Genomic DNA, 24,965 nt, shown 5'->3' on the forward strand with positions numbered 1-24,965 from the left:
CTCAAAATTAAAAATAAAAAGGGTTAGGAATGTAGCTATGTAGCTCAGTGGTAGAGTGCCCCTGGGTTCAATCACCAGTACTGTGGGTAGGTGGGGGAGATAAATCTATATGGGGAAATAGTATTATATTATAATTATATAGTATTTAGTATTTATTTATTATAGTACATTATAGTATTTGCCAATTATATATCTCATAGAAGACTTGTATCCAAAATATATAAACAACCCTCAAAATTCAATAATAAGAAAACAATGCTCCAAAAAGGCAAAAGAAAGACTTGAACATTCAACGTCTTTAGTCATTAGCAAAACAGAAGTCAGAATCACAATAACACTACACACCTATTAGAATGACCAAAATGAAAAAGAGACAGATCAAACCAAATAATGGTGAGAAGGTGGAGCAACTGAAACTCTCATGCTGCTGGTAGGAGTGTGAAACCACTCTGCAAAGCAGTTTGGACCTTCTGAATATGTTAAATATACAACTACGATAGAATCAATCAGTCTGTTCTCAGGTATTTGTACCCAAGAGAAATCAAAGTATTTGTCCATACAAAGACTTGTGCACAAATGGTCTTAGCAGCTTTAAAAAAATTTTTTTTTGTAATGGGCAAAAATAAACTAACTGTCACCAATAGGATAAATAAATTGTATATTTGCATAACAGTTCCTCTTCAGCAATTAGAGGGAATGAGCTTTTGATAGGCAACAACCGAATAATCTCAAAATAATTATGCTGAGTGGAAGATGCCATACAAAGAAGAGAGTTCATACTGTATGATTCCATTTCTTTAAAATTCCAGAAAATGCAAACTAATGTACAGTAATAGAAAGAAGATCGGTGGTTGCTTAGAGAGGGTGTGTGGGGGCGGGAGATGCAGGGAGGGATTACAAAGAATCACAGGAAAATTTGGAAGGTGACGGGTATGTTCATTACCTTGGTGGTTATTTCATGCACGTACACATACGTCAACATGTATACTCTAAACGTGCAGTTTATTGCTTTATTAAGCAATATAACTACATTAAAAAGCATCTAGTGGGCACACTAGGCAGTAGGCATACTGTGTGCCAGTTTGTGTTAGAAGTGTGCCAAATGCATTTTTCCATTCTGTCCTTACAATAAATCTGAGATTAGTACTGAGACTGATTGTTCCCTTTCACAGATGGAGAACACTGAGGTTTAGAAAGGTTGTTTACAGGCACCCCAGTTAGTAAAGTGGCAGCCCGAGCATGCTTTTCCACTCTCAACTGTCAATCTGTGGTAGAAAGATCTATTTTGAAGTAAAGAGGCACAATAAAATGCTAAAGTTCTCTCACTTTGTAGATCGTCAGAAAGGGGGAGTAAGCAGTTCAAATGCTCATGCCTACTTCACAGATGGACACACTGAGGTTCAGCAAGAGTGGTAACTTCTACACAGTTTCAGACTTGCGGGCTGTCAAGGAAGCGGTGTCTTCCTACTACTTATACCAGGCCCCCGGCTGCGGAAACACAAGCCTCCACATGCTGTTGGTAGCCCTCGCGTTTCATCACTCGGCCGAAGATCATGTAAATTGAGTCCTTGTGTTTATAAATCAGAAACTTCAACAACTGAGCGTCGTACTATTACCGGGCATGTTCCAGGCGAAGGTAAGACTTGACACTGACCAGGGCCACGGAGCGAGAGTCATCTCCACACCTTTCGGGTTTCCACTCTGGTGTCTGTGGGACGCTGCTCCGCGGCCGGTGCGGCCCTCCGCGCGGCCCCTCCCGCGACTCGGCGGGGGCGTCGTGGAGGCGGGCCCGGGGACGCTCGCTGGCGCTCCGGCGCGGCGCCCCCTGCCGGCGTCCTGCTCCCTCGCCCGGATCCGGTCCCGGCGGCGCGGGGACGCCGGCCTGCGAGCCACAGAGAGGGCGGGCGGGCGCTGTGGGCGAGCGGGCGCGCCCGGCAGGGGTAGGTGGGCCACGGAGCGAGGGCGGGCGCGGGGCGCGGCGAGGGCAGCGGGGCAGGGGGCGTGCGCGGAGGGGTCGGGCGGGGGGCCGGCGGACGGGTGCGCGCGCGGAAGCGCGCGGCGGGCGGGCGGGCGGGCGCGAGTCATCAATTATGCAAGTACTCGGGCGGCGCGGGGGGCGGGCGCGGGGAGCGCTCCAAGATGGCGCCCACCGCAGTCCCGCCCGCTGCAGCTTCGGCGCCTCTGCAGTCCGGCCGCGCCTCCCGGGCCCCGCACTAGGGCCGCCGCCGCCTCGCTCGCTGTCGCTGCCGCCGTAAGTCGCCCTGGAGCCCCCGCCTCAGCGCTGCTCCTCGCCCTGGGCTCCCCTTCCCGCCTCGGGACCCTTGAGCGGGCTCGCCCCTCTCCAGTCAGGGGCTTTGCCGCAGAGTGCGCGGCGGGGCTCGCGGGGCCGTGGAGCCGAGTTTCTGCCCTCCCTGTTTTGCACAGGTGTTTGGAAGTCTTGCTTCCTTCTACCGTGTTTACCCGGGGCCTTTAGGACAATCTAGGACCACCGGCCCCCACGCCCCGATACCCTCGTCTCCTCGTCTATAGGCTACATTGGGTACACGGGTTGCCCTCGGCGCCCCTTCTGTGGTGCACCCCCCTCCCTCAGCCGGGGCAGAGTCGGGTCTCTAGCCGGGAAGGGCAGCACTGTCGGGATCTTCCTACCAGAGCCCCTCAGCTCTTCCCCCTCCCCCATGTCTTACTGCATCCATGTCCCTGATTCGTTTCCAGATTGCTACCAACTGCAGAAGCCAGGGGTTCCTGGGTTCTTCGGGCTGCCAGGACTTCCCCTGCCTTTTACTAGGTTGTGTCTGTCCCCCTCCCAACAGGGTACTCTGGGGCTGTTGGGGGCCCCCGGGACCTTCCTTGGAAGGCTAGGATTCCTGCATTAGGGAGTACATCACTTTCAGAATATCCCCCTTCCCCCACCCCCACCCCTACGCCACCCGATGCAGAGCTTGTTCCTCTCCTCCTCGCTCCCCTTCCTCCCCCACCTTACCATCACCAACAGCACTCTGGGCTTCTTGTTAGCATAGGGTACAGAACTGTTTGCCCAGTTCCACAGCTTGGACCCCTCCTCTCTACTTCTTTCTTGGTACCTTGGGAGACCGCAGAGCCTCTGCATTTCTCCTGGGAGCTCGGCTCCATTCTCTCCATTGCCAGCAGCAACCACCGGTGGAGACTTGGCAGCTAACTTTCCAGGGGGAGGGGGAGTAGGCCAGGGCTGTGAGACCCCTCCAGGGGACCCAGGTTTGAGTTGACATGAAGTGAGAATCATTTTTCAGCTCGATAAATAGTCTTCTTCAAACCATGTATTCCTTCCAACTACTCCACCCTATGCCCTCTTCCTCACTTACACTGCAGTTTTGAAGCATGGGGGAATACATTTTATATCTGGAGATTCCAAGATTCCCATCAGTGTGCATGACAAACGAATGTCATCTGTTTGGGAGAGGTGGGTAGAAGAAACTTTGCATTGCATCTGGCTAAATTCAGGGGGAGGGAGTAATAATTAGCATGGAGCAAGCTCTGCTACACAAGGGAAGTCGCTTTTAATGCACAGTGGGCACCGGAGAGGCAGGGATGGAAGCAGGAAGTGGGGGTGAGGGCCTTGAGGGCAAAGGGGGAGAGTGCTTTTAAAAAATAACTGTTTTCTCAAGTTTGAACCTGGAGAGATCCTTTAGAGAGGTAGTGGTGTGTTAGGGCTGGGGGATGTTTTAGCTTTCCAAGAGAGATTTCGGGTGTGGTAGGTTTTTCACTGTCTCACAGTCTGTCTGTACTTCTTTTCTCTCCACGTGCATTAGAAGATATGGGGGAGGGGGCTTTTTTCTTAAAAAAATTTTTGATGTGTAATGCAAATGGCTGGACAACATTACCACCTAGTACCAGGGTGGAAGGAATCTTGGGGGAATTCAGACTTAAAATGACAAAAGCTACGTTGTAGCACATTGCCTGTAACCTGGTTCTTGAAATACTGCAGCGTTTTTTTCTTTGGAACTCATGACCCATAAGGCCTTCAGTTCTCCCTGAAAGAGGATTTGATTGCTTGGGAAGGAGGGTGGGTAGTGATGGTTCGGTGTTCAGCAAGTATTCTCTGTCCTAGAAATTGAGGCTGTCCCTGGGGAAGGCTGCAAGCATGTTCTGTGTTCTCAGAATATCTGATTCAGGGTGTATGTAATGTGTTGTGTTCTTAGTAGGGCTGGTCACGGGTATTGCAAAGCAGTTCTTGATGGTGCAGGCTAGTTAATTGGTTTTTTGGGTTCAGTTTGAGAGCTGACTTTATATGCTTTAGGTTTATATTTGGGGTTTTGTCAACTTTTATCAAAATATTTGGAAGATTTTATTTTAAACTGATAAAGGATAATAAGGAGAATATAGCTTAACACATAACCATACAGTTGCTTCCTTGTCGGACTCTTAAAATTTTGTTGAGCTCCAGCTTCCGGTTGCCTTTATTTAGGCTTGTACTAGGGTTTCTTGCTGTGGTGCTGAAAGGACAGTTCCCTGACCAGTTTTGCAGTGAAGAGCACACATGCTGGCTGCGATTTGGGATTCTCTTTGCTTTATGTCATTCCTTAGCAGGCTTTCCTATGGATGTGCATGTGTATGCGCAGCTGGGTTTGTATTTGAGGTTGAAGGCCTAGTTATCACATTTTATTACTCCCACATAACTCCTCATTTTGGCTGTCCCTCATGAAGACAATGTTTTATAGGCTGCCACAGATCCATATGTAAGTCATACAGTGACACTCTGCTGACTGCCTTTTTTCAATACATTGCAGTCATTTCAAATAGCAAGACACTGTTAATATTACGGATATTTGGTCTTTACCAGAAATAGATAACTTGCCAGGTTAATCAGGATCAGAAGGGCATCTTCCCTGGGTTAATCTGAATATGAGCTACAAAAGAAACAGGCCACAACAAGCTTGTTTGTGATCCACTGTACTTCCAAAGTTTATTCTTCCAAAAATTTATTTTTAAATCATAGAAAGGGAAGAGGACCATAAAATTCAGCTTATACAACCTTCCACATAACCCAGGAACCCCTCTTGCAGGAGATTTCTACTTTGAATACTTTCATTGGCAGGGAACTTATTACCACAGAAAATAACCCATTCCACTTGGGTTCCAGTGTGATTGAAGTACTTTAATCTCATTGAAGTGGTAACATAAATAAAGTCAAAACACATATAAATTAGGGCTAGGTCAGGGGCAAATGTCATTCTTGTGCTTGTTACCAAGAAAAGATTGGGACTCAATGTTCTGCAGAGATTATACAAGAAACCTATACCTGCATGGAAAGAATACAAAGGGACATGTCCACTTAAAACAAGAAAAACTTTCTATGAATGGAAAGAAAAATAATTATAGTTAATATGCTAGTGTTATGTAACAAGTTGTTCTAGAAGGCACATGCTTGAATTAATGAATACTTAATTTCTATGGATTATATCTAAGGACAATAAACACACACTGTACAGAAAATGTTAAAGATTAAACATTTTATCTAGAGAGAGAAACCACTTACCACACTTAAAAAACAATGCTGCAGAAAAAAATTAATATATGTAAAAACAGGAAAAAATTCATTAGTCTTAACATCCTAAGCAAAAGAGTTGTGTTTGTTTTTAGTCTTTTATTTCTTTTTTCTTTTTTTGAAAGAAGTACTTGGAAAAGTTACTCTGAATGCCAGTATTTTAAAATCAAGTCTTTCAACCTTTTAAATTCTCCGTCTCCTAGTTAGTCATTTTGGATCTTAAACTCTAGATTGTCTTATTTCAGTTTGCCTTTTTCTTGGTCCTTTTTAACTTTTTGAAAAATTGATCATTGTGAAAGAATTTACTCATAGAATTGGATTCCTATAACATCTCTTAAATTTAGCAAGTTAACTAGAGGAATAAAACTTTAATCAGTGATTCAACATATAATCTCACTCTGCACCTACTATGCTTAAGAAATTGTAGTCGGCGCTGACACTCTTATTAAATGGCACCAGATTAGAAGAGAATGCTGTGCTCAAAGCTGGCTGTTTAAGGAAGGAAACAGAACTTTCACCCATTAGGTTTATTGATTGCTGAAGTGTTTGGCAGTCTATTAGGTTGAACCCAGTGATTTAACCTAGAGAATAGTTTACACAAGAATGGGAAAGAAAAGGAGATGGTGGGGGAAAAAACAAAGGGCAAGACCTCTGGAAATTTTTTTTCTGTTCATTTGTGAAGTTGTAGAAATATAGCCAAGACCACAGTTAAGTACTACGTTAGGAATTGAGGTGAAATGAAGACCCAGGAAAGTTGCCCTAGTTACACCATTGAGAATAAAGGTCAGGATCAGTATGGGCTTTGGTGTCATACAAAACTAGGTTCAAATACCGACTCTGCTGCTTATTTACTTAGTGACCTTGGGCGAGTTATTTAATCTGTCTGGGTTTCAGTGTTCTCATCATTAAAAATAGGAATAATAATACCTACATTGCAGGGTGTTTGTGGGGATTAAATGAACTCTGTTTCCTTGTGGTTTCTGACACAATATATATATTAACTCCTTTTTCTCTAGAGATTTAGCAGCTTAGTTTGTATTTTTATTTGTTTTTGATATAGTGTATGTATATTGTAAAAGTTTAGTAGATTGAAAAGCAGCTGGCATAGCAGATTGATTCTGCAGTTTCTTTAATTTATATGGACATTGTCAGTCTACAAAGAGAAGAGTTTTATTGTACATTCGTTGTGTTGGCCTTCATTGCCACAGTACAAATGCATTTACCAAAGTAATTTTCTTATTCATTCCCAAACTATGCTAGAATAGGACTCCACCAAAAAGGAATGCTTTCATACTCACCAGCTGGCAGGCAACTGGACTGTTTTTAACTATAGCCTGGGATCTGAAGGTGGAATGGACCCAAAGGTTAGGGCCTGCTTTTATTCTGTTCTGAGCTGGGTTTTTTAATCGTAATAAGTGATTATATGAGTTTGGAGTTGTTTTTGTTGTAATCATTTTAGGTTGTCTATGATAGAGTCATTGAACATTTAGGTCTCACAGGTGACCTTTGTCAATTATTACTCTATATTTATTTAGAAAAACCTTTTTTTTTTTTTTTGGTGATACTGGGGATTCAACCCTTGAGCATTGTGCATGCTAGGCAAGCACTCTGCCACTGAGCTACATCCCTAACCCTGTTTATCAAAATTCTTAAAAATGCTTCTAACAGTTGACTCTTGAAACCAGGTAAGGCAAATATTATGTTACCCATTGTGTGGCTGAGGAAACAAACTCATTCTAAAAGATTGAGTTGCCCAGGGTTTAAGAACTGTTTAACTCGTGGACTGGAAGACTGTATTCAGTCAGGTTAGTTGACTCATACTTAAAGATTTTTTCCCATTAAATGGCGTTATATTCTGATGTTCATATAACCAAGTAATGTGAACAATTTTGGTTTTATTTTAAGAAATTATCATTATCCTAGGTAACTAAACATAGTGAGTGGGCATAATGAAAGATTCTAGGATAGGCAGAGGGAGGACAAAAGTACCTTTGGAGGAGAGCATTTTGGAAGAGGAAGGATAAAGGGAAATGAATTGAAGGTGAATCAATAAGTAGAATGTGGATGGAAATAGGAGGCATCGAAGTAATACACTTGCTTCCCATTTGCTGCTATCTTAGCTACTTTGTGCGTGTGTGCGCAGGCAGCATGCTGAGAATTGAACCCTTTTGGTGCTCTCCCAATGAACTAGATCCCTAAACCTTAATTTAAAAAAAAAAAAAAAATTTGAGACAGGGTCTTGTTAAGCTGTGAAGGATGGCCTCAAATTTGTGATCTTCCTGCCTCAGTCTCCCCAGTAGTTGAGATTACAAGTGTACAGAACTGTGCCTGGTTGCTACTTTTTAGAAAGACGTCATGTCTTAGTATCTGCTCATCTTTCTGTTTATCTCTTGACATAAATATCCACACTTGGTTACTCAGAAATTGCCAACCTCAGTTACAACCAGGACTGTAGAGAATTGTGGCCCCAGTCACCTGGACATCTTTGCTTATGTAAGACTTAAATTATTATAGGTGTCAGGAAACAGAGCATGCTAGGAATTGGTGCTAGAAGGGGTAAGCAAGTTGGAGCAGAAGTAGTTCTGGGAAGCCTTTGGGCTAGAAGAGCAAAGGTAAAAAGGATAATAGTCAAGATTTTCCTTTAGATGTATAGAGACAGAGAAAAATAGTAAAAACTGGGATCCTGAGGGTCTAAGAGGTACTCTTGATTTGGGACTGAAGCTCTGTTGCTCCTGGCAGGAGTTGATTGGGCTGGGATGACTAAAATGTTAGGTGGAGAAGTTGGGAACACTTTTGTAGTTACTATTGGTGGTAGGAAGAGACCACCTGTGTTCAGTGGGCTTGTTCCAAGGTCTGGAAATAGAAAAACACTGAAATCCCTCAAAAGTTCTATTAATAAGCAGCTCCTTTCATGTTCATTTCATTAGTGTGGTTTTTATGCTGTTTAATTTTTTGAGTTCCTAGAGAGTAAGAACCTTAGATAAGTTGTGAATTATATATTTATATTCCTCCTTTTCCCTATGTTTTGAGTGATTGTTGGCATTTCCACCAGAGTTGAAGAGAAGAGAGAAAAACTCAAAATGTTACTTTTAATTTGTAAATGATTGATAATGGAGAAGATTGCAACTACTTTATCAATGAAAAAGTAATTCATTTTTTATCTATTCTTATTCCCTCCCTATTTTAGTTGTGTAGATAGGTGAATACTGAGCTTCCAAAAGCTTAAAAGCCATTGCAAGCCAATGTGTAATAACATTTTTCCTTCATTTTGCTGAGCAACAACCCTGTAAACAAATAGGGCTTAATTTATTATATGGTTAGCTCCTTATTTTAGGAGGGATTCTTTTTTATTTAAGAATAATGTAGGGCTGGGGTTGTGGCTCAGTGGTAGCATGCTCACCTAACATGTGAGGCCCTGAGTTCAATCAGCACCACATTAAAAATAAATAAAGGAATTATGTCCACCTACAACTAAAAATTAAAAAAAAAAAAAATGCAGCAGCCTTCTGTGTCACATTCACCAGTATCTTTGTCTTAGCAAGAAATGAATAAAATGCTTTTAAATGAAAACAAATTGATACATTATTATTAGACTGCAGAGGAGAATTAAGCAGGTTGCAAATGAGACTGGTAGAGCTCTCTCAGAGATCAGAATATCCAGAAATCTCATTCACCATAGAAGTATCAATTGGATTTCCTGAGATTTGGGGTAGATTAAAGAGATACAATGCTGTGTTTCTAGGGGAAAATTCCTTGAGGATAACAAGACATTTTTAGAAGATTTGTATTGCGATAAGGAAGAACGTTGTTGGGAGTGTAAGGAATCATCAGAAGGAGAGTGTGAGAAAGCAAATGACAGCAGTGAAAATGGACAAGAGAATTTGATGTGAATATGGAGAATTACTCGTATTTTAAGAGAAGGTGTTCACTCTTCTCCAAAGACTCCTTTGGGTCCATCTAGCGTGGTCCTGATCTTTTGGATAGAGCACAGAAACTTAGGAAGGTGGGATATTTGTTTTGTTTTTAAATTTTATTCTTGGCTGTGCTAGAACTTTGCTCCAAGTTGCTTTCTTCATACGATCTTTGCATTGAGAAAACTAGAGAATATTTTCTTGTTTTATGCCAAAAAAATTAGTAACATTCTTAAATGCTTTTATTTTCTCTTTTTTAAAAAAAGAATTTTTAGTCATTCAATATATAAATCTTTTCTCAGCTGGGTGCAGTGGCACAAGCCTATAATCTTAGTGACTCAGGAGGCTGAGGCAGGAAGTTCATAAATTTGAGGGCAGCCATAGCAGCTTAGCAAGGCCCTAAGCAATTTAGAGTCTCCTTAGTACCCCACCCCACCCCAAATTTTTTTCCTTAAAAGGCACTGTTGATGGCATCTCTTCCATTCTCATTTATTTATTAATATAATATTTGTTTGAATAGTTAATAGGGACAGAGGGTTCAAAAATCAGAAGGTTCAAAGTTGTTTTATTGTCTCCCAGTCATCCAGTAAGCACTCCATAAAGGCAAATCCTTACCAAATTTCATGTGTATATTTTCCTACCTCCATATGCACATATACACATTATCTCCCCCCTGCAGCTGCTGCTCCCCCTACCCCCAGTTGTTTCCATTGTCTTTTAAGGAAGACTGTTAAATTAATTTATGGTGTTGAATTCTCATTCTAGATCAACTTAAACCTGTCAGATGCTGTCCCATTTTTGGACACCCTAGACCTGTGGAGAAAGCCCTAAGCAATGCCAGCTAGATAAGTCACCAGGCTCTTGTGTGGTTTTATCTGTATCTCTGAGATTTAAAATCTCTTGTAGTAAGAAGTCAAACTGAACTTACTCACAAACAACACAGTCATCTATGTTGAATATCTTAAAGAATCTACATAGAGCCAGGCACAGTGATGCATGACTGTAACCCAAGTGACAGTGGCTCTGGAGCTAAGCAGGAGGATTACAAGTTCAAGGCCAACCTCAACACCAACAGTGAAGGTTTGAGCCAGGAAAATATTGAGTATAAGGTCTAGAGGAAGAGAAGGAATAAGAACGTCTTTAAAGAACTCAAATGCCTTATGTTCAACATGAAAGCCATAGTGGAAGATGAGTAATGTCAAAGAAAGATCAATAATGAAAATGAAAGTGCAGTGAATAATTACCTAGCTGGACAAGAAAGGGGGAAAGGGAAACCCCTGGAGAAGGTGCCACTGCATTGTCATTCTGTTAAAGAGGGAAGGACATGCCTGGAAAGGGTCCCTTTGGGCTTGCCCAGGGACAGGGTTCCTCTGAGTGGAAAAGCATCTTTGGTCCCCACCATTGGAAAGTTGGCTCACCCGGTGCAGGGGAGCAGGGTCCACTTAATCTCACAATTTAAAGATTCTTGTTAAAAGTCAGCCCTGAGGCAGTTATTTTTGAAAATCTTAAATGAACTGTCTATAAATATAGTAACTGACGTAAGTACACAGGGAAGTTGTATATTATTGCACTGAATACTACAAACAAGTAAAATATTTGTCAGTTATACTTCTGCAAAGCTGGAGGGAATAAAAATCAAGGAGTATCCTGAAGAATAAAGATTATTTAATCTAGCACCATTAAAAATCTCTCATACACTTTAAAAATTTCCTTATGATACACATAACCTCTCTCTGTTTAATTTTTGCTAGTGAAATTTATATTCCAGTTTCTTGACCTATTTAATGTAAAAAGTTAGTTTGGGCCAAAGCAGCTCTTTTCTACCAACTGCATTGCTTTTTAGGGTTTCCATTAGAGAATTTTTAATGAAAAATAATTGTGTAGAAGATGTCATGGCCTTGAAAACTCTTGGCCCATTGCTTTACATGGTGAACTATAAATCTCCTGTCCTGATCACACCAGTGAGCAAATGTTTAGTGAGTGCACTACAGGTGTGGCGTCACAACAAGGACTGAGAAATATATAAAAGTTACACCTTATGTTGTAGGAACTTATTTGGTTAAATAAGTAAGAAACAAAATGTTAAGTAAGGAAAGATTTTTGTAATGTTCGTGAGTAAATAATTGAAAAGGCAATAATTGTCAACTGGATGGCATGGTTGATTTTTTTAGAAAAGAGAGTGTCAAACTGGTATGATCAGAGAGGTTGATGGAAGAAGTATGAATTGAGCTGGGCTTTATGGAATGGTTAGAAAGAACAGTGTGAGCCCAAGTGAGAATGTACTAAGTGTTTTGTGGGAGGAGTGAGCAAACCATTTGGGCTGAGGTAGAATTTCCCAGTGGAAATATGCCTGCAAAACTAACAGAGTTAGCCAAACATTAAGGCCTTTTTTCTGTTGTGTTCATGACAGTGGAGAACGTAGGAGATTTTTGAGGGTGTACAGAATTATATGATCAAAACTGAGATGTAATTTTTTAGGAAGAATGAGTAGTAGTGTCTAATGGGATGGAATATAGCAAGGAATGGACCTCCAGTTAGTTGGCTATTTGATTTGACCTCGCTGCATATTGATGAAGGCTTGGACTAGTGTAGCCATCATAGGGAAAGAAGGAAAGTAAACAATTTTAAATATGTGTGTCACATGGATGTGTGTGCTTAAGTAACCTTTTTCTAATGTAAGAGTTTGTAGGAAGATGCAACAGAATTTAGTGAATGACTACATGGAGGAGGGAGAGGGTAAAGATTATGTCACTGTTTTAAAGTTCAGAAACAGAGAATCTCCTATTTTGAAAAACTGGGGAAGTTTGTTCTGTAATACGTATTGGCAGTGTAGTCCAGAGTATTTTATTTATCAGACTCTCCTTATTTCTGATTTTCTTATTCATCTTCAGAGGACTTCTCCCCGGCTAATTTTCTAATGTTTCTTTTAGGAGAAACTGTTTTGTGAACTTCTTTATTTTCTACATTCTTACTGATAAATATTACTTAATCTTTCTTTGTGGATCTGTACCCTTTGGAGTTTTTCTCTGTATTTAAAGACACTTAACTCATTGTCCTTCTCTTTGATATTCTCAATTAACCTTCAGTTTGGAGGAGAAAGAAACCAGAATTATGTACCTTTTTTAGATCTGATGGATGACTGTTGTATCCTTTTTGAAACTTTGTGGATTTCTCTTTTCTCTTATATTCCATATGCTTCATGAAAGCTGCCGTATTTGAAATTGTGGGCAGAATTAAAGGTAGCAACTGAAAGGATTCTAATAGGTAAAAAAGCAGAAGGCCAGAGGAAGAAAGAGGTCTTATTCAGCCAGTCCTGTTGCTTTCAATTTCAGGTACTTAATCTTGGACTGTGGATGGAAAGCCTCAGACTTGACTTGCATTAATATCCTTGCTGTAGCTAGAATACAGGACAATGGCCAGCAGCCTTAACATACAACTTCAGCTTTCATTGGTAATTTATAGAAAGGTCAAGCCTGGAGAGCTTAGTTCTTATTTTTCCTAGTCAGCAAAGATCTTCGAATGAGAAAATATAAAGGGTGATTAGAACATCAGAATGTGTACCTCAAAAGAATAAACTCCACTTAGAGAAAAACACATCACAAATTTAATGCAACTAAAAAAACTCAATTGGTTGACATAATTTTCTTTTTTACCGCTGGAGTTACTGAGTTCTTGCAAATTCTGTCACATTTACCATAATTTGCACTCAGTTGGCAGAAGACCCCATGGTTTGCTGTGGACCCAGTAGAGTTGGCAGAGTTAACATACAAGATGTTAATAAATTTAGAGCTGTATTTAAGGATGCAAAGCACCCTTACAATATTGTCATCACATTGTGAGTTTGTACCTGCCTCCTAGTTTGAATACTCAGACTAATAGCCATTAAATAATTGTGTTCTTGGAAGACATTCTTAAGATAGCATGGAATGAGGAAAGTTCATAAAGACCATTTGATTGAATGATGGCATCTGTTGCATTGGTCTGGATGTTCTAGTGCAAGTAATATTTTAGCTTTTTACTTTTTTTTTCTTGTGTCTACAAAAGGTATAAGGGTCCAGAGTGTTTTATTTATCAAACTCTGCTTATTTCTGATTTTCTTATTTCTTTGCAGAGGACTTTTCCCACTAATTTTCTAATGTTTCTTTTAGGAGAACCTATTTGTGAACTTCTTTATTTTCTATGTTCTTACTGATAAAGATTGCTTAATCTTTCTTTGTGGATCTGATGGCTTTTACTGAATGCACAGTTGGAAAAATACAATGTAGTAGAGAAACAATTACTAATTTCACTTACCTTACAAGGCTCTTTTTCCCTCCTGATTCTTATAGGAAACTTCAGCAATAAGTACTCAAGGGGTAAGATTTTTTTTTTAATTTTGAGATTTTTTAAAAAAAATTGTTTTAATTAGTTATACATAGCGGCAGAATGCACTTTCACGTATTGTACACAAATGGAGCACAACTTCTCATTCCTCCGGCTGTTTAAATTTTGAGATCTTAAGGTAGACTTATGGCATTAGAAACTTCTCATTACAGGACGAAGTTCATTTTTATCTTTTTGTGTTGAGTGAATATCAGAGACTTGCTATTAATGAGATATGAGTGTTTTCTATCTTTAATTTTTAGATTGTATCTAGCTTGACTCTTTGAGGCTAATGTCCTTTGTTCCTAGGTACACATGCCCTGGTTGTTAGCTTTTGGTTTATCTTGTGATTTGTAGTGAGTGCTATGTCTTTCGCCCCCCACTCCTTTGCATGTTGCCTTGCTGGTTTCTGTTGTCGAGGCATAGCAATCAAATGGGAATGTGACTTAAATGCCCTGCTTGGCCTCTGCTCTGGAGCCCTGTCTTTGCCCAGGGAGTTGCTCAGAGAAAGGTGGGATTTTGTTTTAGAGTGATGAATTCATCACTTAGTACTACCTGTTGTGAAATGTCAAGGAAAAAAAAAATTCCCAGAAAGCATGAAAAGTATCTATGTCACTTTTCTAGCCAGGATTCCAAAACCATTAGCTCCTTATAGGTGCTTCTTCTGTCTTTAAATATTGAGGCCATTCCAGTTGTTTTGTCCTTCTGTGATTTAATCACACAACCTAGTAAGAACTGTTATGTGTGGGGATTGAATACCAACTTTTGGTGGTATTATAAAAATTCAGTACAAATTTGTAGGACTCAGAGCATGGGTGGTAATCCAAATTTTGGCATAGAAATTTCTCATTACAGGACAAAGTCCATTTTTGTCTTTTTGTGTTGAGTGAATATCAGAGACTGTGTTGAGTGAATATTAGTCCCTGGTTGGGTCTCCATTCTTACAGTTTTACCCTTTCTAGGATGTCATATAAATGGATTCTACTATAGTATATAACTTTTTGAGAATGGCTCTTTTGTTTAGTATAATACCTTGGAGACTTACTCATGTATTAATTTTTTTTATTGCAGAGTAATATTCCATTGTATATGTTTGTTCCATCACATATAGTATTGTATATAACTGTTCTTTACTCATCTTTCTAAGGATATTTGGAATATGTCCAGTTTCTGGCAATTTCAAATAATGCTCTAAACACTTATGTACAAGTTTTTGTGTGAACCTACATTTCTCAAAGGTAATCAATCCCTAAGAGTAAGATTGTTGGGTAAATGTGTGTTTATCTTTATTAAAAAAACTACCATACTAAGTTTCAGAGTGGTTATACCATTTTGCATTCCCTCTAGCAACATTTGGGAGTTCAGATGCTCTGTATTCTCTGTAGCACTTGGTATATCCTTTTTTTTTTTTTTTTTTTCCATTTTAATTATTGTGTAGTGGTTTTTCACTGTGGTTTCAATTTGCATTTCTCTGATGGCTAATGATTTTCAACATCTTTTCACATGCTTGTTTGCTATCTGTATGTCTTTGGTGAAGTGCCTGTTCAAATATTTTATCCAGTGCTGGCTGTATAGCTCCTCACGTAGAGTGCCTGACTCTCATGCTGGAGCCCCAGGTTCGAGTCCCCAGCCCTCTGTGATTGTGCAAATACCAAACAAATATTTTATCCACTTAAAAAAACTGGAATCTTTGTTTTTTTACTATGGGTTTTGAAAATTGTTTGTCTTTTTTGTTTTTTAAAAACATTCGAGATACAAATCTTTCATCAGATAAATTACTTGGGCATATTTTCTCTTATTGTGTAGCTTTTCTTCTCTTAATAGTGTCTTTTTGTAATGCTAAGTTTTGATTGGGTCCAATTTGTCAATTTTTGTGTGTGTGGATTGTGTTTTTTATGTCATTTATAAGACCTCTTTGTCTAACTCAAGATGTTCTGTGTTTTCTTTTAAAAGTTTTGTGGGACTGGGGTTGTGGCTCAGTGGTAGAGCACTTGCCTGATGTGTGAGGCACTGGGTTCCATTCTCAGCACCGCATATAAATAAATAAGTAAATAAATGTCCATTGACAACTAAAAAAATATTTTCAAAAAAGTTTTGTGGTATTGCATTTTATATTTAGATCTACGATCTATTCAAGTTAATTTTTATATAAGGTGTGAAATTTAGGTTCTTTTTTGGTTTTGCCCATGAATGTGCGATTGTTCTAGCAGTGTTGTTGAAAAGATGGTCCTTTCTCCACTGTGTTGATTTTGTTTTGTCAAACGTCAGTTTTCTGTATTTTGTGGGTGTCCATTCTTGGATTTTTGCATTCTGTCCCATTGATTTATATGTCTGTTCCTTCACTAATACCACAATGTCTTGATTACTATGGCTTTACAACAAGGCTTTACTATAACTTTATAGTAATTTAGGTAGTATGAGTTTTCCAGCTTTGTTCTTAAAAGTTATGCTGGCTCTTCTAGTCCTTTCTGTATAAATTGCACAATCAGCTACTATACAAATACTTCTTCTGGCATTTTGGTTGGAACTGCATTAAATCTGTAGCTCTATTTGAGAATTGACGTATTAATTATATTGAGTCTTCAAAGAACATGATACATTTCTTATATGGGTTGTAACTATTTTCTTTCATCAGCACATAGATTCTGCACATATTTTTAGATTTATACTTGAGGGTTTTTTTTTTTCCTTTTTTAAAAAATTTTTTTGCAGAACTGGTACACCTAAAGGGTTATTTGTTTTGTTTTGTTTTGGTTTGGTTTGGTTTTGCACCAATGTCAATGTTTTTATTTTAGTTTCAGTTTCTGATTCATTTCTTGTATGTAGAATTAAAGTGGATTTTTTGCATGAGAACTTATACCTTTACAACCTTATTAAACTCACTTATTAATTCTAAGGAGCTTTCCTATACGTTTCTTGGGCTTTTCTTTTATATGTTCTTTGAAAAGTAAAAGTTTGATTTCTTCCATTCTAATCTGTATGCTTTTTCTTTATTTCTTCTCCTTTATTGAAGACTTCTAGTAAGATGTTGAATGTAGATGGTGATAATGAACATCTGTGCCTTTTTCCTGATCATAGGGAAAAAACATTCAGTCTTTTGCCCTTTAGTGTAGTGTTAGCTGCTAGTTTTTGTAGATGTTCTTCATCAGATTAAATTCTCTGTTTCAAGTTTATCAGGAATAGATGTTGAATTTTGTCAAGTGTTTTTGGCTGTATGAATTGATATGATCGTATAAATTTTTTCTTTTTTAGTTTGTTAATATAATGACCGCATTGATTTTTCAAATGTTGAACCAGCCTTGCATTGCTGGGATAAAAGCCACTTGATTGTGATGTGTTAGTCTTTGATATTGTTGGAGTTAATTTACTCTTATTTTTGTGGAGGAGTTTTACATCTATCTTCAAGAAAATATGGGCTTATAGTTTTGTTTTTTTCTTGTAATATCTTTGTCTAGTTTTGATATTAGGATAATGTTGGGCCTCATTCAGATGGGAAGTATTCTTTTTAATATTTTTGCACTTTCATATTAGGTAGAGTTCTCCAGTGAAAGCATCTGAGCCTAGGATTTTCTTGAGCAAAGACTTTAAACTACAAATTAGATTTTTAAAACATTTAAAAAAATTTGTTCTAATTAGTTATACATGACAGTAGAATGCATTTATGTATTTTGATAAATCATACATAAGTGGAATATAATTTCTCATTTTTCTGATTGTACATATTGTAGGGACACATATATGTACATAAGGTAATAATGTCTGTTTCACTCTACTATCCTCAAATTAGATTTCTTTAATAACAATTCAGAATGTTTTATTTCTTTTGGAGTGAATTTGTCCATTTAAATTTCAAGGAATTGGTCCATTTATTTTATTTTATTTTATTTTATTTTTTTATTGTAAACAAATGGGATACATGTTGTTTCTCTGATTGTACATGGCGTAAAGGCATACCATTTGTGTAATCATAAATTTACATAGAGCAATGTTGTTTGATTCATTCTGTTATTTTTTTCCCTTCCCCCCACCCCTCCCACCCTTCTTTACCCTCTATACAGTAGTTCCTTCCTCCATACTTGCCCCCCTCCCTAACCCTAACTCTAACCCTTCCCTCCCCCCCATTATGTGTCAACCTCCACTTATTAGCGATATCATTCGTCCTTTGGCTTTTTGAGATTGGCTTATCTCACTTGGAATTGGTCCATTTAAATTCTCCAATTTATGTGTATGGATTTGTTTGTAGTATTCCCTTATTATCCTTAATGTCTACAGTAATATACCTTCTTTGATTTCTAATATTGATAATATGTAATTTTTCCCCCTTTGCTTGGCTGGAAGCTTAACAACTCTGTTTATCTTTTCAAAGAACCAGTTTTTTTATACTTTTGATCCTTTTCTATTATTTTTAGTTTTAAATTTAGTTGATTTAGTTCTTTATTCTTCCTTCAGCTAGCTTTGTGTTAATTTACTCTTTGTTTTTCTAAGGTAGAAAGTTAGGTTGTTGATTCAAGGTCTTTTATCTTTTTTAATGTAAACATTTTATGTATAAATTTCCCTCTACACACTATTATGAGTGCATTTTACAAATTTTGATATGTTTAATTTTTATATCCTGTGGGATGGATTATTTAAAAGCTCATTGGAGTGTGGTAGATTCTTCAATGACTTTGTTTTATTGATATCTAATTTAGTTCTGTTATGACTGGAGAATATACTTTGTATGATTTCAGTAGTTTGAAATTTGTGAAGGTTTGTTTTATGACCTGAGGTATAGTCTGCCTTATTGACTGCTCCACGTGCTCTTTTTTTAAAATATTTTTTTAAATTGTCAGTGGACCTTTATTTTGCTTATTTATATGTGGTGCTGAGAATCAAACGTAGTGCCTCACACATGCTAGGCAAGCGCTCTAACACTGAGCCACAACCCCAGCCCCTTCACGTGCACGTGCTCTTGAAAAAAACATATATTCTGTGTTAGGTGGAATCACCTGTGAATATCCTTTATATGCAGTTGGTTAGTGGTATTTTTTCGTTTTCTTTGTTTTCTTGATTATTTTTTGAGTACTTGTTTTAATGATTACTGAAAAAGGAAATTTAATTTGTCTGTTCCTTGCATTAGTTTCATAAGTTTTTGCTTCACATATTGTAAGATTCTTTTCTTTTTTCTTTTCTTTTTTTGGTGCTGGGGATCGAACCCACAGCCTTATGCTTGCACACTCTACTGACTGAGCTATCTCAGATTATTTTCTTAAATACATACACATTTAGTATTGTTTTTATTTTTTAATAAATTGACTCTTTATTGTTATTTAGTGTCTGTTTATCTCTGGAAATTTTCCTTGACTTGAGGTCTACTCTGAGTTGGGGGTGGTGGTGCATGGCCATAATCCCAGTGTCTGAGGAGGCTGAGGCAGGAGGATTGCAAGTTCAAAGCCAGCCTCAGCAACTTAGTGAGATTCTGTCTCAAAATAAAAAGGGCTAGGGGTGTGGCTTAGTGGTTAAGCACCACTGGGTTCCATCCCTGGTAACCAAAAAAAAAAAAAAGAAAGAAAAAGAATTCTACTCTGTATGATATTAATAAAGCCACACTGGCTTTCTGATGATTCATATTTTCATGGTATTTATTTTTTCTCTTTTACTTAAATAAATCTTTTTATTTTGAAGTAATTTCAGATACATAGAAGAGTTACAAAAATAGTACAGGGTTCCTGTGTACTCTTTACCTAGCTTCCCCTAATGTTAACATCTTTTATAACCATGATAACATTTATTGAAATGAAGATCTTTGCATTAATATAATATTCTATTAAGTAAGCTACAGACTTAATTTGGATTTACCAAATTTCCTACTAATGTCCTTTTGCTATTCTAGGATCCAAGCCAGGCTCCCGTATTGAATTTATCATCTTTTATTTTTAACCAGTATATATTATTGTATTTAACGTGAGTTTCTGGTAGATATCACGGAATATGTCCTTTTTTTTTCTTTAATTCATTCTGACAATTTCTTCCTCTCTCTTCCTTTTTTCCCCTTTTCGGAGGATTAAACTAAGGGGTCCCACATGCCAGACAAAACTGTACCTCTGAGCAATATTCCCCAGACCTTTTTTAATTTTTAATTTTGAGACAGGGTCTCTCTAAGTTGCTCAGGTTGGCCTAGTACTTGTGATCTTCCTTCCTCAGCCTTCCTAGTAGCTGGGATTATAGGTGTCCTGCATTGCATTCTATTTAAATTTGTATATGGTAGGGTTTTGTTTGTATATGGTAGGGTTGAGGTAAGATCCTCCTACCTCAACCTCCTGAGCCGCTGGGATTACAGGTGTGCCACCACACCCAGCTGCTGCTGCTTCTTCCTCTCCTCCTCCTCCTCCTCCTCCTCCTCCCCCCCCCTTTGTATAGTTATTTTAGTGTTGCACTAGGGATTATAATATACATAAGGGCTCAATCTGCTTAGAATTAATATTTTACCACTTCAAGTGGATTGTAGAACAAGGAGTACTATATAGATATCTTTACTTTTTTGGGGGGTACTGGGGATTGAACCAAGGGGTACTTTATCACTGTATTACATCCCCAGCCTTTTTATTTTTCTTGTTTTATTTTGACACGAGTTCTTGCTAAGTTGCTTAGGGCATTGATAAATGCTGAGGCTGACCTTGAACTTATGGTCCTACTGCCTCAGCCTCTGGAGTTGCTGGGATAATAGGCATGTGCCATACTGGCTCTTTACCTTCTTTTCTGTGTAATTGTCACATGTATTTTATCTACATACATTGAAAATTCCATCAATAATGTTATAACTTTGTGCTTTCAATCATCATTCATATCTTAAAGAACTCCAAGAGGAGCAAAATAGGCTGGTAGATTTGCCTGGATATCTTCTACTTCTATTGTTCTTCCTTTCCTGAAGTTCTGTTTCCCTGTAGTTATAATTTTTTTCCATTTAAAGAATTTCCTTTGACATTTCTTTAGAATAGTCTGCTGCTAATGAATTATCTCAGTTTTATTCATCTGAGAATATTCTTATTTTATCATGATGTTTTGAAAGTTTTTTCATAGGATATAGAAAGTTATTTTCACTGAGTTTGAAAGTTGTTTTCTGACTATGTGGTGGGAGGCCTATACAAGAGTCACAAGTTCAAGGCCAGCCTTAACCACTTAGCAAGACCTTGTCTTGAAATAAAAAATAAAAAGGATAGGGAATATAGCTTAGTGGTGAAATGCTCTGGGTTCAAGCTCCAGTAACACCTCCCACGTCCCCCTGAAAAAACTGTTTCTCTTCTTTATTCCCCCCCACCCCGATACTTAATGTTGCTCTACTGCCTTTTGTCCTCCTTGGAGAAATCCAGGCATTCAAATAATTGTGTACATATATATAATGCATAATTTTTCTCTGATTACTTTCAAGATTTTTTATTTGTTTTAGTTTTCATTGATTTGATTATGATGTTTTGGGGAAAGAATTTTTTTCAAGTTTATCCTGTGTGTTGTTCATTGAGTTTCATAAATCTATAGGTTTATGTCTTTTACTAAATTTGGGAAGTTTTCAGCCATTACTTCTACAAATATTTCTTATACACCACATTTTCTCCTTACATTTTGGGCCTTTGTTGATGGGTATTTTCCCATGACAGGATAGGTCCTTGAGGCTCTATTTGTTTTTCATTTTTTAAAAAATACTTTTTCTCTGTGGTTTAGCTAGGATGCTTTCTGTTGATCTGTCTTCAAGTTCACTGGCACTTTTGTTGTCTATTATATTATTGAGCCCATTCAGTGAATTTCAAAATTTCCATCTTTTGAAAGTGTTCTATTTCTTTCTTGTGTTTTTAAAATATTTAACTTCAAGAGTATTTACCTTTACTTGTTGGAGTATAGTTGCTTTAAAATCTTTGATAATTTGATATCTTAGCATTGGTGTCTATTGAGTGTCCCTTGTGAGATGTTGGGATTTTCAAGTTTCTTTGTTTAGACTTGCATGTTGAACATTTTGAATATTATTATGAGACTTTGCATCTTATCAAAATGAAATATAGAATGTTTCTTTTCTGTTTATTTGTTTTAGCAGACAGCCAGTCTAGTTAGGTTCAGGCCGAAATTCCTCCTGCCTTTTGTGGTCTGGGGTCTGACATTCGTTCAATTTTTGAAGTACTTACTATGCTATTTCTGTTTGTCTCACTTATGTACCAGCCAGTGGCCAATCTCAGACCTGGGCAGTTGTATGTATACCCCAGAGATCAGTTGTCAAAATCTTAATGGGTACCTATAATCCCAGTTCCTCCCAAGGCTGAGGCAGGAGGACTGCAAATTAGAGGCTAGCCTGGAAGCTAACAAGACCCTGTCTCAAAATAAAAAAGGCTGGAGGTGCAGCTCAGTTGTATGGTAGAGTGCTTGCCTAGCATGTGTGAGGCCCTGGGTTCAATCTCCACAACACACACACACACACACACACACACTTCGGTATGCTGTTTAGGATCAGACACATACATGTGCAACTTGAAAATGGGCTGCACAGTTCATGCACAGCTTGATCATCTTCCTCTTCTAGTTGTTCCCCAAACTGTCTAAATCCAAAAGGTTACCCCTCCTGCCTCTTTGTTAGAAACTTAGGACTTAAGTTTCTCTCTGCTCTGCCTTGCACTTCCTGTGATCTACCTTGGGAGTAAAATGAGAAAAGGACAGGGAGAGACAGCAGTGTTGACTCTCTGTGCTCTTGGATCCCAGTTCTCCTGCTCCATAACATCCCTTTGCACATCTGGCTACCACTGTTGTTGTCACTGCCACAGCTGGCTCAGGGTAGGGCAGGAGAGAACAGAAGAAACAGGATTTCTTCTATCCCCTTGACTGTTTTAGGGACACTTTCCCATTTCTTGGACCAGAAATGGAGGTCTTCTCTTGGGGTTTTTTCTGCGTATCTGGTACACATTTCTGGGTTTGGACTGCCTTTGAGAGTCCAGGCCAGCAGATACTACCAGAAAGCAAAAAGAGAGGGGAAATCAGTTTCATGATACTTTGGATTTTAGAATTTTTTTCTCATTCTATCTGCTATCTATAACTTCCCAGAATCATCAGCTCTCCAGGGAGTTTAGTTGTATTAAGTGGGAAATATAGGGTGGACTGACCTTAGTCCTTCTCATCTTGAACCAGAAACTTTAAACACTTGCTCAGAGAGGAACAAGGCTGGCAGGGTGAGAAAGGTGGTGATTGGGACCCAGATTATCAACCCAGAGAGATCAAGTGACCAAACTGACATGCCTCAGGATCCCCAGTGGAGAGGATTCTCCCAGGAAGGACTGCAGTGTTTTTGGTCTTACCTCCTCTTTTTTTAATTTTTAAATTTTTAAATGAAAAGTTCTTAGATAATATCTGCACTTGGTGCCAGATTTGAAAGATAGAAAGTGAAGAGGTTAGTCTTCCTCATTTACCTGTCTCCTAGACTGTGGTGACTTTCCCTGGAGGCAACTATTTACCAGTTTCTCATGTATCCTTACAAAAATATTCTACATGTTAACAAAGAAAAAATATGGATAAGTGTGTATATCACAACAAAATAGTTCATTTCACACACTGTTCTATGCCTTGCTTTTTCACTTATGTGTCTTGGAAAGCTTTCCATGTCAGTGTCTAATAGAAGGTCTTATTCTTTTTAGCAGCTGTGCGGAAAGCCATTAAATGGATTTATTATCATTTATGTAATAAGTCCCTTATTGATTGAATTTTAAATCAATAAACGTGTATTTGTTTAGAAAATAAAGGAACATTTATTCTATCAATTTTAATCCTTTGTTATTACAGAAAAATTGCATAGAATTTCTTTGTATACACATCCTGTATATGTAAGACTATGTCTGTAGAATAAATACGTGGGAGGGGAATCATTGAGCTAAAGATCTGTGTCCATTTTATTTGCTAATAGCATATTGATGTATTTATCATTTCATATGACTGCAAATAATTAATCAGTTCTTAAACCTTGATGGGGTAAAGAATTTTAGAATAGGTAATAGAAACCTTCATACAATCTGATAAGTTTCTTCTAACATCTAACTCTGATTCTGCCAAGTCTTTTACCAAAATTATTTAGGGAAAAATGAAATGGATCAAATGGCATTTTTCTTCTTTCCTCTCCATTTCTAATTCTCATAAGAGACATGCCAAGTGACTAATTAGAAAACAGCCAAAAGGGAAGGATATGACAGTCAAGAGCATTTGGATGACAATCGGTTGGACAGTCAATTCCTAACCATCAAATTTGGTTTGGATTAATTCTTTTTTTCTGAGGAACATTTTATATATCATGTGTTCTTAGCTACAAAGCCATGTCGGTGTAAGTAGAGAAGCAAGTGAAAGCTATCAGTTTACTGCATGATGGTAGAAAAAGAAGCCCTATAGAAGTAATGATTTTTTTTTTTCTGATCTCTAGATCAGCACATGTAATACAAAAGTTTTGTGCAGGGTCAAAATGCTGAACTGACCTGCTATTACAGCCTTCAGCCAGTGGCTATATATTAAAAAATGGCATTATAAAGCTGCAGGATTCAACAGCTGGGGTTAATGCAAGATGATTATAATGAGGATGAAGATGTATAAGAGACCATAAGAAGGCTTCTTGAGAACCTTCATAATGATAGGATGTTTGGCATTAAGATAGTATTGGGGACTGAGTTTGTAGCTCAGTGGTAAAGTGCTTGTCTACCATGGGTGGGGCCCTGGGTTTGATTCTCAGTGCCACTTAAAAACAAATAAATAAAGGTTAAATGAGAGAGAGCGCGAGCGCACACATGCATGCAAGCACATTGGACCTGATTATGAGGCATTTGATCTTGCCTAAAGAACAGTGGACAAAATATGAGGAAGATAAATTCTATCTTGAACTGTATCTCAAAAGAGGTTATTCAGGAAAGAAAAGACAGAAGAATGAGAAAAGAAGTAATCATGTAGTTGAAATCTGTGGATGCAGCTGTCCTCATAGTATTTTTATGAAGTTCGTTAAACCTGAAACATACAATTTAAAAATTATTTGGTCTGCATATGTATTACTTTAAATAAATATCTACTATAAAAAAAGTTTGTGCAAAAAACTTTCTTGAAGAAATATTAAATATTGTGGAGACCGAAGGAATATCATTCAGGATTATTTTGATGCTTTGCTGTGTTTATTGGAAATCCAGGCT

The 24,965-nt window shown here is 38.2% G+C and overlaps 1 protein-coding gene across 3 annotated transcripts in view; it reads left to right on the top strand.

Moving 5' to 3' along the window:
* The first annotated feature begins 1,848 nt into the window (after positions 1-1,848).
* The window catches only part of SCN8A (sodium voltage-gated channel alpha subunit 8), a 181,802-nt gene continuing 158,685 nt past the window's right edge, over positions 1,849-24,965 (top strand). For 2 of the 3 annotated variants that reach the window (XM_079139766.1, XM_079139769.1), the window contains exon 1: positions 2,125-2,251. The gene's annotated coding sequence lies outside the window, so the exon portion shown is untranslated. Of the gene's footprint in view, positions 1,941-2,124; positions 2,252-24,965 lie in introns of those variants that run through there. The other variant, XM_079139767.1, reaches the window with a different exon arrangement.

The sequence above is a fragment of the Sciurus vulgaris genome (genome assembly GCF_902686455.1).
Source record: "Sciurus vulgaris genome assembly, chromosome: 5".
NCBI classification, from domain to species: Eukaryota; Metazoa; Chordata; class Mammalia; order Rodentia; family Sciuridae; genus Sciurus; species Sciurus vulgaris.